Source organism: Artemia sp. Qi Xiang Cuo, chromosome 2 (genome assembly GCF_049724085.1).
Source record: "Artemia sp. Qi Xiang Cuo chromosome 2, ASM4972408v1, whole genome shotgun sequence".
NCBI classification, from domain to species: domain Eukaryota; kingdom Metazoa; phylum Arthropoda; class Branchiopoda; order Anostraca; family Artemiidae; genus Artemia; species Artemia sp. Qi Xiang Cuo.
In genome coordinates, this window is record NC_142795.1 from 49,121,369 (window position 1) to 49,133,967 (window position 12,599).

At 32.4% G+C, this 12,599-nt stretch overlaps 1 pseudogene; it reads right to left on the reverse strand.

The window, feature by feature from the left end:
- Nucleotides 1-1,946: 1,946 nt before the first annotated feature.
- Nucleotides 1,947-3,074, reverse strand: LOC148955319 (actin, cytoplasmic pseudogene; annotated as a pseudogene).
- Nucleotides 3,075-12,599: the final 9,525 nt, after the last annotated feature.

Sequence of the window (12,599 nt, forward strand, 5' to 3'; positions counted from 1 at the left end):
AATAACAAATCATTGTATACATTCGAGTTAGTTATCTACTTGATTGTTTGAAGTTCATCTCTTTCTGTTTCAAAGAATCAGGGTTGCAGCGGTAGCTAGCAACCTAGTAAGGGACCATCACGTCCAATGTTAAGAAATATAATAAGCCATTACATGAAAAGACAATAATTGGAATAGCAAACCATTGCATACATTGGACTATATTAGCTACTTGACAATTTGAGGTTAGTCTATTACTATTTCAGAGAAGAAAAAGCTGTAGTTTTTTCTGGTTTGTAATCATATAACGAATAACGAAGTGGGGTTCATAGAACGAACCCCAGTTGTAACTGACGTCATTACATAAAATCTCGATTTAGTTCATTAAAAATGTTCAAACTGTTCTCAAAATAAAAAGTTCACCATTAGAACCGCCTTGTCCAAAACCCCTATAAACGAAACTTACCGCCCTGTGGCTTGAATAGCTAGCAACTTAATTAAAACTCGGGCAAACTCACAATCCTCGTTCTTATGGACATTATTGTCCAGTCTAGAACTGAACTGTATTATAAGCAAAGAATGCAAGCTTATTAGAAAATAAAATATATGTAGCGTAATGGAAATTACTTGTGCTTTATTTACTTATTGTTACATTAAAAGACGATCATTGGAATAACAAATCATTGTATACATTCGAGTTAGTTATCTACTTGATTGTTTGAAGTTCATCTCTTTCTGTTTCAAAGAATCAGGGTTGCAGCAGTAGCTAGCAACCTAGTAAGGGACCATCACGTCCAATGTTAAGAAATATAATAAGCCATTACATGAAAAGACAATAATTGGAATAGCAAACCATTGCATACATTGGACTATATTAGCTACTTGACTATTTAGGTTAGTCCATTACTATTTCAGAGAAGAAAAAGCTGTAGTTTTTTCTGGTTTGTAATCATATAACGAATAACGAAGTGGGGTTCATAGAACGAACCCCAGTTGTAAATGACGTCATTACATAAAATCTCGATTTAGTTCATTAAAACTGTTCAAACTGTTCTCAAAATAAAAAGTTCACCATTAGAACCGCCTTGTCCAAAACCCCTATAAAGAAAACTTACCGCCCTTTGGCTTGAATAGCTAGCAACCTAATTAAAAGACGATCATTCATAACATATCATTGCATTTATTGGACTTAGTTAGCTGCTCGATTCCTTGAAAAAAAATACAGCAAAGAACCACATGCCAATGTTAAATGAAATAATATATTGACAATATAACTTCAAAAACATATCTTTTTAAAGTTGCTTGTATAATGTATGTTATATAAAATCTGGGTTGCAACTGTAGCTAGCAACCTCGTTAAAGACGACCCCGCCCCATATTAAAAACTAAAGTAACCCATAATTCCTGAAAATAGATTCAGATCAAAACAAGAAATACACTGTTAGAACCGCCTTTTCCGAAACAGCCATATAGCAAACTTACCGTCCCTTGGCTTGAATGGGGAGAAAAAAACGGAAAAACAAACCTGCTTTCTATGCGGAATACATCGGTGGCGGCCACTTTTCTTGATTTTTGGAACTGATATATTTTCCTTGTTTTTCAAGCCAAGGGGCAGTTAGTTTCCTACATAGGAGTATTGGAGAATAAGGTTCTACTTGCGTACTTAGTTTTATGATGTGATTATAGTTTTAGGAATAATCGGCAATTTTTTTTTACTATGGGCGTGGTCGTCTCTCACTAGGTTGATAGTTATTTGCTGACACCCCGATATTTTGAAAAAAACTTGAAAGTGAGAAAAAACTGTCTTTCCTACCTGACTAAGGAATGGTAACCACTATCTATCTAAGTCAGTCTTAATCCATTGTCGAAGCAAGGTTAACCATAAAATGATGATGGTTTCTTCTTTCAACAGAAGAAGTTTAACAAAAATCACATTTTTTGGCATGTTTACTATTTGCATAAGCAAGTTAAAAGCATTTTCTGTGAACAATGGATGGTCCAGACTCATCGTATTCCTGCTTAGAAATCCACATCTGTTGAAATGTTGAGAGGGAAGCTAAGATAGATCCACCGATCCATACGGTGTATTTACGCTCAGGAGGGGCAATGACTTTGATCTTCATGGTGGATGGTGTAATGGTAGTAATTTCCTTTTGCATTCTGTCAACAATCCAAGGGAACATGGTAGAACCACCAGACAAAACGATGCTGCCATAGAGATCCTTTCTTATGTCAACGTCGCATTTCATGATACTTTTGTACATTGTTTCATGAATCCCGTCAGACTCCATACCGAGAAAAGATGGCTGGAATAAGACTTCTGGGCATCTGAATCTCTCATTACCTATATTGATGACCTGACCATCAGGCAGCTCATAGTTTTGTTCAAGAGATGCTGAGCTGGCGGAAGTTGCCATCTCCTGTTCGAAGTCCAAAGCGACATAGCAAAGTTTTTCTTTGATATCACGAACGATTTCTCTTTCGGCAGTGGTGGTAAAGGAATATCCTCGCTCAGTTAAAATTTTCATCAAATATTCCGTCAAATCTCGACCAGCAAGGTCCAATCTCATAATTGCATGTGGAAGGGCATAACCTTCGTAGATGGGTACAGTATGTGAGACACCATCGCCAGAGTCAAGAACAATACCAGTGGTTCTTCCAGATGCGTAGAGGGATAGGACGGCTTGGATGGCAACATACATAGCAGGGGTGTTAAAATTTTCGAACATGATTTCAGTCATTTTTTCTCTGTTGGCTTTTGGGTTAAGAGGAGCCTCTGTGAGTAAAACTGGGTGCTCTTCTGGGGCAACGCGAAGTTCATTGTAGAAGGTATGATGCCAAATCTTTTCCATATCGTCCCAATCTGTGACAATTCCATGCTCTACAGGATACTTAAGTCTCAAAATTCCCCTTTTTGCTTGAGCATCATCGCCAACATAAGCATCCTGGCTGCCTGAATTAATCATCACTCCCGTATGTTTTGGACGTCCAATCACAGCAGGAAACATAGCTTTTGGGGCATCATCTCCTGAAAATCCTGCTTTACAAATACCTGATCCATTATCAATAACAATTGCAATTAAATCTTCTGTCATATTTTTTTCAAATGTCTTAGTAATTCTTACTATAATATGACATTACAAGCTTAAGTACCGTATCGAGTTGCAAATTCCTAACAAAAAATAAAACTAATTTTAAAATTTTCAGATATTTTTCTAGTTTGAAATAAAAAATAAAAAGTATTGCTCGAACACCATACAAATTTTTGCAGTTTACAAAATAACCTTACCGATTCTGAACTGAAAACTATAATAAAAATTGAATTTCTTTTCTACAAAAGATACGCACTTTAGAAGTTGAGCCAAAAACAGTTTGATTCCAGGAGATAGTTATAACTTTTAAGTAAGAGATGGAATAAAACTTTTGTTGATGAAATTGAACCTACAACAAAACTATTTTAAAAATTTCAGGTATTTCTCTATTTTGAAACAAGAAAAAAATTAATATTATTTCTCAGACACCATAAATATTTTTTCACTTTACATAATAACCTTAGCGATTCTGAACTGAAAACTAAAATAAAATAAGAAATTGAAATTGTTTTCTACGAAAATGTAGCACAAAACATAGGGTACGCACTTTAAAAATTGAGCCAAAAAAAGTTTGGTTCCAGGAGACAATTATAGCTTCGAAGTAAGAGACTAAATAAAAGTTTCATTTATTAAATCGAACAAAAATAAAAACAAAGCTAATTTAAAAATTTTCAGGTATTTTCCTAGTTTGAATTAAAAAATTGATAATATTTCTCATATACCATAAATATTTTTCCAGTTTGCATAATAATATTAGCGAGTATGTACTGATGCAATTATAGCTAAAACTATAATATCGCATTTACTTTTGTGCCATATATGGTTAGAGTCTAGTATTATGACATCATTCATCTATCTTATACATGATTGGACGTCATGACATCAAGGAAAGGCTCAAATTGTCTACGTTTAGAAGACAAATGACAGTGAGAATCTATATATAGAAGCCTGCCGCGTGCCAATTACCGGGGCCTGGTGGCGTTGGAAAAATTGAAGATTTTCATGCATTGAGAAATACATTAAATTGGTTAAAGAGCGATATATTGGTAATTGCAAAAATAACTGTATATATTGGAAAAGGGATTAAAACAATCTTAAAACCCTAAAATCGAAAACCAAAAGTTTGAAGCTTAGTAGAAATCGTTGTTAGAAATTGGACTTGCTGTAATAATCAAATGTTTATGAATAAATTCAGTATGAAAAGTCATTAAATTGCCTAAAGAACAAAAACTGGAAATTGCAAAAATATTTTTATATATTTTAACAAGGCATTACAACAATTATAAAAACTTATTAGAATAGAAAACCGAAAGTCTGAAGCTTAGTAGAAATCATTTTTAGAAATCGGACTTGCTGTAATAATCAAATATTTATGAAAAGATTCAGTATTAAAAGACATTAAATTGCCTAAAGAACAAAAAACTGGTAATTGCAAAAGTTTTTGTACATGTTTTAACGAGGCATTACAAAAATTCTAAAACCTCTGAAAAGAAAACCAAAAGTTTGAAGCTTAGTAGAAATTGTTTTAAGAAATCGGACTTACTTTAAAAATCAAATATTTTTGATAAAACTGCAGTATGAAAAGACATTGAATTGTGGAAAAGCAAAGTTTATTAGAAATCGTTGTTAGAAATCAGACTTGATGTAATAATCATATGTTTGAATAGACTCCAGTATGAAAAAAATATTTAATTGCCTAAAGAGCAAAAAACTGGTAAATGAAATTTTTTATATACTTTAACAAGGGATTGAAACATCAAGAGAATGTAACAGTGACAATGTAAACCATGACAAAACACTACTGAAATATTCCAACTCTTACATTTCAAGGAAAAAAAATCCAAAATTAACTTTGAAACATCAAGAGAATGTAACAGTGACAATGTCAACCACGACAAAACACTACTTAAATATTCCAACTCTTACATTTCAACGAAAAAAATCCAAAATGAACTTTGAAACAACAAAAGAATGTAACAGGGGCAAGGTAAACCACGACAAAACACTACTGACATATTCCAACTCTTACATTTCAACTAATGAAATCCAAAATGAACTCTGAAACATCAAGTGAATGTAACAGTGACAAGGTAAACCACGATAATACACTACTGAAATATTCCAACTCTTAAATTTCAACGAAAAAGATCCAAAATGAATTTGAAACATCAAGAGAATGTAACAGTGACAAGGTAAACTGCGACAAAACACTACTGAAATATTCCAACTCTTGCATTTCAACGAAAAAAAATCCAAAATGAACTTTGAAGCATCAAGAGAATGTAACAGTGACAAGGTAAACCACGACAAAACACTACTGAAATATGCCAACTCTTACATATCAAGGAAAAAAATCTAAAAAGAACTTTGAAACATCAAGAGAATGTAACAGTGAATAGGTAAACCACGACAATCCACTACTGAAATATTCCAACTTTATATTTCAACGAATGAAATCTAAAATGAACTATGAAACATCAAGAGAATGTAATAGTGAGAAGATAAACCATGAAAAAAACTACTGAAATATTACAACTCTTACATTACAACGAAAAAAATCCAAAATGAACTTTGAAACATCTTCAGAATGTAACACTGACATAGTTAAGCACGGCAAAATACTACTGAAATAATCCAACTCTTACATTTCAACGAAAAAATACAAAATGAACTTTGAAGCATCCAGAGAATGTAACAGTGACAAGGTAAACCACGAGAAAACACTTCTGAAATATATCAACTCTTACAGTTCAACAAAAAAAAAGAACTTTGAAACATCTTCAGAATGTAACAGTGACAAGGTAAACCATTTGAACCATCAAGAGAATGTAACAGTGAGAAGGTAAACCACGACAAAACACTACTGAAATATTCCAATTTGAACGAAAAAATCCAAAATGAACTTTGAAACATCAAGAGAATGTAAGTGACCATTCAAACTCTCACATTTCAACGAAAAAATGAAATTCAAAAAGATCTTTGAAAGATCAAGAGAATGTAAGAGTGACAAGTTAAACCACGACAAAACATTACTGAAATATTCCAACTCTTACATTTCAACCAAAAAAACTCAAAATGAACTTTGAAACATCAATAGAAAGTAACAGTGACAAGATAAACCACGACAAAACACTACTGAAATATTCCAACTCTTGCATTTCAACGAAAAAAAATCCAAAATGGACTTTGAAGCATCAAGAGAATGTTCAACGAAAAAAAATCCAGAATACACTTTGAAACATCAAGAGAATGTAAGAGTGACAAGGTATACCACGACAAAACACTACTGAAATAATCCAACTCTTACATTTCAAAGAAAAAATCCAGAATGAACTTTGAAGCATCAAGAGAATGTAACAGTGACAAGGGAAACCAAGACAAAACAGTACTGAAATATTCCAACTCCTACATTTCAAGGAAAAAAACTCTAAATTGAACTTTGAAACATCAAGAGAATGTAACAGTGACAAAGTAAACCACGAAAAAACATTAGTGAAATATTCCAACTCTTACATTTCAACGAAAAAAAAATCCAAAATGAACTTTGAAACATCTTCAGAATGTAACAGTGACAAGGTAAAGCACGAGAAACACTACTGAAATAATCCAACTCTTACATTTCAACAATAAAAAAATCCAAAATAAACTTTGAAACATCTTCAGAATATAACAGTGACAAGGTGAAACACGAAAAAACACTACTTAAATATTCAAACTCTTACAGTTCAATGAAACAAATCAAAAATGAACTTTGAAACATCTTCAGAATGTAAGAGTAACAAGGTAAACCAAGATAAACACTACTGAAATATTCCAACTCTTACATTTCAACGAAAGAAATCCGAAATGAAGTTTGAAAAATCATGAGAATGTAACAGTGACAAGGTAAACCACGACGAAACACTACTAAAATATTCCAACTCTTACATTTCAATGAAAAAATATAAAATGAACTTTGAAACATCACGAGAATGTAACAGTGACAAGATAAACCACGACAAAACACTACTGAAATATTCCGACTCTTGCATTTTCAACGAAAAAGAATTAAAATGAACTTTGAAACATCAAGAGAATGTAACAGTGACAATTCCAACTCTTAAATTTCAACAACAAAAGAATCCAAAATGAAGTTTGAAACATCAAGAGAATGTAACAGTGACAATGTAAACCACGGCAAAATAATACTGAAATAATCCAACTCTTACATTTCACCAAGAAAAAATCCAAAATGAATTTTGAAACATCAGGAGAATGTAACAGTGACAAGGTAAACTACGATAAAACACTACTTAAATATGCCAACCCTTACATTTCAACATAAAAAAAAATCTAAAATGAGTTTGAAGCATCAAGAGAATGTAACAGTTACAAGGTAAACCATGACAAAACACTACTGAAATATTCCAACTCTTACATTGCAACGAAAAAAAAAAATCCAAAATGAACTTTGAAACATCAAGAGAATGTAACAGTGACAATTCTAACTCTTACATTTCAACAAATAAAAATCCAAAATGAACATTGAAACATCAAGAGAATGTAGCAGTGACAAGGAAAACCACGAAAAAACACTACTGAAATATTCCAAATCTTACATTTCAACAAAAAAAAATCCAAAATGAAGTTTGAAGCATCAAGAGAATGTAACAATGACAAGGTAAATCACAAGAAAACTCTCCTACAATATGCCAACTCTTACATTTCAACGAATGAAATCCAAAATGAACATAGAAAAATCAAAAGAATGTAACAGTGACAAGGTAAACCAAGACAAAACAGTACTAAAATATTTCCAACTCTTACATTTCAACGAATGAAATCCAAAATGAACTTTGATACATCAAGAGAATATAATAGTGAGAAGGTAAACCATGACGAAACTCTACTGAGCTATTCCAAATCTTACATTTGAACGAAGAATATCCAAAATGAACTTTGAAAAATCAAAAGAATGTAACAGTGACAAGGTAAACCAAGACAAAACACTACTGAAATATTCCAACTCTTACATTTCAATGGAAAAAATTTAAAATAAACTTTGAAACATAAAGAGAATGTAACAGTGACAAGGTAAACTACAAGAAAACTGTATTGAAATATTCCAACTCTTACATTTCAACGAATGAAATACGAAATGAACTTTGAAATAAGAAAAGAATGTAACAGTAACAAGGTAAACCATGAAAAAACACTATTGAAATATTCCAACTGTTACATTTCAAGGAGAGATATTCAAAATGATACTTTGAAGCATCATGAGAATGTAACAGTGACAAGGTAAATCACGACAAAACACTACTGAAATATTCCAACTCTTACATTTCAATGAAAAAAAAAATCTAAAATGAACTTTTAAACATAAAGAGAATGTAACAGTGACAATGTATACCACGACAAAACACTACTGAAATATTCCAAATCATACAGTTCAACGAAAAAAAAATCAAAAATGAACTTTGAAACATCAAGAGAATGTAAAATTGAGAAGATAAACCACGACAAACATTACTTAAATATTCCAACTCTTACATTACAACGAAAGAAATCCAAAATGAACTTTGAAACATATTCAGAATGTAACAGTGACATGGTAAACCACGACAAAACACTACTGAAATATTCCAACTCTTACAGTTCAACGAATGAAATCAAAAATGAACTTTAAAACATCAAGAGAATGTAACAGGTTTGGCAAGATATAATAAAGTCTTTTGAAAAGCATTGCTTTGTGTTGGAGTATGCAAAAAGCCGTAAGGTAAAATTGCGTGTGAAATAGGTGAGTACTTCAAGTTGTAAAATTGGTTTAAGGGGGACATTAAGAAAGGAACTTGTTCTGAAAAGATGTAATGAAGCCTTTTTAAATGTGGGGGCCCTTCTGTGTCTCAAGTGCGCAAAAAAAAATATTAAAAAAGGGGGGCCCGGGGGGAGGAGAGGGGGCTCTTCGGGAGCCCGTGGGGAGGGGGCTCTTCGGGAGCCCGTGGGGAGGGGCTCTTTGGGGGCCTGGAGGAGGGGGCCCTTTGGGGTTGGGGTATGGGACCTTAAAACACTGTTCAAATGGAACTTGTGTATTATAACGACCACAGAGTGTCACCCCAGATCATCTTCTAAAATGTCTCAAACTGTTTCGCCCAAAAATCCCTAAAATGCCGATTAATTTTTTTCGCCCAAATAATCCCCTAAAAGTAATTCCTGTGTGTTCCTTTGTTTTGGCATCCCTGCGCTGTTACATTTGAAATTCCCAGGAAACCATATCCCAGGTAAAATGTATTCAATCTGTCTTGATCTCGTATGAATTTCTGAAAAAATCTAAGGTGTTCCTACTTACACTATTAAGGTTTCGAAAGAATATTAATTTATCTCTCAGACCTAAAGACCTGAGAAGCCATATTTAGAAATAGAATATTAATTTATCACTCAGACCTAAAGACCTGAGAAGCCATATTTAAAAATAGAATATTAATTTATCTCTCAGACCTAAAGACCTGAGAAGCCATATTTAAAAATGAAAACCCCTCATGATAAAATTCCCCACCGATTATGCAAATCAATTTCTCAGAAATCATGTCTACTTCGCGGATCAATATCATTGTCTATGTGGTTAGGTACCATTAGACTCGATTATAGATGGCAGCACACGGTCCCGTCCGCGGTAATCCCTGGCTTCCTACTAATTTCTGCTCGTTTTGACTTTGACTCGGTTATTTATTGCAATTTCTGTTCGTTTTGGGTTTCATTTATTTATCGATGCTGATTTGTGGTAGTTTCACGCTTTGTAGATTATTTGATTTTATTTTTGCTAATTTTTGTTTAATGGAGTTCTTTACTTTTCTTTGAAAAACTTATTTTGTGGAAAAAGTTTTTTAAATTAATCTATCATAGGGTCATCAACAGCTGCGACCTATGTTCGTGGCATTCTCTTCAGTGTATTTCGGAGAAAAATAATGTTTAAAGTACCCAAACGCAATGTTATAATCTAGATAGTTCATTTTGTGAAAAAACGGGATGAAAAAGTCTCAATGTAGACGAGTATTTATTGCTGTCCCTTTTTTAGTTTTCTCAAAAGAAAAAGAAGCTGACGGCTTTTCCAGGGTTGCCAACTTTGCGGTCCATAAATATGTCCCCTGAGTATCCAAAATTATGTCATTTTTATCCAAAATATGTCCATATTTCGTCTTAAATATGTCCAAAATATGTTAATCTTGAAATTTCAGAACCTAGAGGTTATTTTTCTTATCAATTGAGATATTGACAAAAAACGCTTTGGAAACATCTTTCAAAGCGGCCAGTCAACATCAAATATATTGAAAACGAAGAAAAACATTTAATACAAGCACAAAACTCATAAAAACAAGTAAACACTAAAAATTATTTGTGGGAGCTTAAGATTAGTCTTCTAGCGAGAATTCATCTTGAAAATTATATTCAGCATGAGAGTCAGCCTTATTTCTTCCTTTGCTAGCTATTTGCCAATCGGAGTATTTCTTGCGTATTTCAAAATTTATAATCCAGGATTCGAGCAGCATTCCAGAACGCCAAATTAGTTGCTTGACATGCGTTAAACAACTAGTCGTTTGCATTAGAAGACCATTCCGTAATTTGGTTTTGATGTTACCAAGTAGCGTAAACTGTCTTTCAGCAGCTGCTGAACAGTGTGGCAGGCCACATAACGTTAGCATAAAATCACAAAGATCCTTTTGTTTTTCTTTATCCTTGGCATCCTTATATTTTCTTACGCCAGACCAGAAAACTGATGGATTTGCTTATTCAGAACGGAAATTAAAGGTTCTAGTGCCCTTTTCAGTGACCAAAAAGAATGGAGGGCAACTAAGCCCCCTCCCACGCTCATTTTTTTCCCAAAGTCACCAGATTATAATTTTTAGATAGCCATTTTGTTCAGCATGTTCGAAAAATACAATAACTATGTCTTTGAGAATGCCCCCACAGTCTCCGGAGGACGGTCTGCAAGTTATGAACTATGTCCAATGTTTACATGTAATATTGTTTCCTGGGAAGTATACAGAAGTTTTCAGGGCAAATTTTTTATCTTAGTTGGGGGGGGAGGGGTCAGGTTTTACTTGGGAGGATCTTTTCGTGGAGGAAGGGACATTGCTATGATGGGGGCGCCGTATTTCCCAGCACTATTTAAAAAACAATAAGAAATTAAATAAAAAAAACTATTTTTTCAACTGAAAGTAAGGAGCAACACCAAAACTTAAAATAAACAGAAATTAATACGTACATGATTGGGTTCGCCCCCTAGTCATTACCTCGCTCTTTGCGCTAATTTTTTTTTTTTTTTGTTTCATCAGAGCTATTTATTCTAATTAACGGCATTTGTAATTAAGGGGCCATTCTTAGAAAACTGGAAGAAAATTTTAACTTTGGCGTATAAAGCGAGGTATTGACTAGGGGTTAAGTAAGTTAATTCGTAAGTTACGTCAGATCAAAAGTACGCGAAAGCCATTTAGCCAAAAAAGTTAAATTAATATGCAAATTTCGTTTTAATTATTCATTTACGGTGAGCCAACATCAAAGCTGTATTAATTCAAAAAAGTTTTTTCAACTGAAAGTAAGGAGCGATATTAAAACTTGAAACGAACAGAAATTATTCCGTATATGAAAAGGGCTATCCCCTCCTCAAATATATATATATATATATATATATATATATATATATATATATATATATATATATATATATATATACACACACACACACACACATATATATATATATATATATATATATATATATATATATATATATATATATATATATATATATATATATATATATATATATATATATATATATATATATATATATATATATATATATATATATATATATATAAATATATATATATATATATATATATATATATATATATATATATATATATATATATATATATATATATATATATATATATATATATATATATATATATATATATATATATATATATATATATATATATATATATATATATATATATATATATGTAATTTTTAAAGTGATTCCACTATGCTTTCCCTCCTTAATGTGCAAAAATATAGTAAAAATTAATTATTTTCTATGCATTTTGCCATGCATCACTCTTTTTTCAACTAATATAACCGTAAATCAAACAGTTCGTTGCAACGAACTGTAAGTAAGGAGCGACCCAGCTCAATGGTAACCGAAACTCTAGAAAACGGGTTTTTGATACCAATAGATATATCAAAAGAATCTGATTTTAATGCTGAATTCAAATATATAACTTTCATCAATTTTAGTCCTACCCATCAAAAGTTACGCGCCTAAGAAAATTTGGCTGATTTTCGAAAAAAGGAAGAAAAACCCCCTAAAAGTTATAGAACCTTAATGAAAATCACACCATCATATTCAGCGTATAAGAGAACCCTACTGTAGAGGTTTCAAGCTCCTATATACAGAAACGTGGAATTTTGCATTTTTTGCCAGAAGAAAGGTCACGGATGCGTGTTTATTTGTTTTCTAGGACCCAGTGGTCATAGAATATC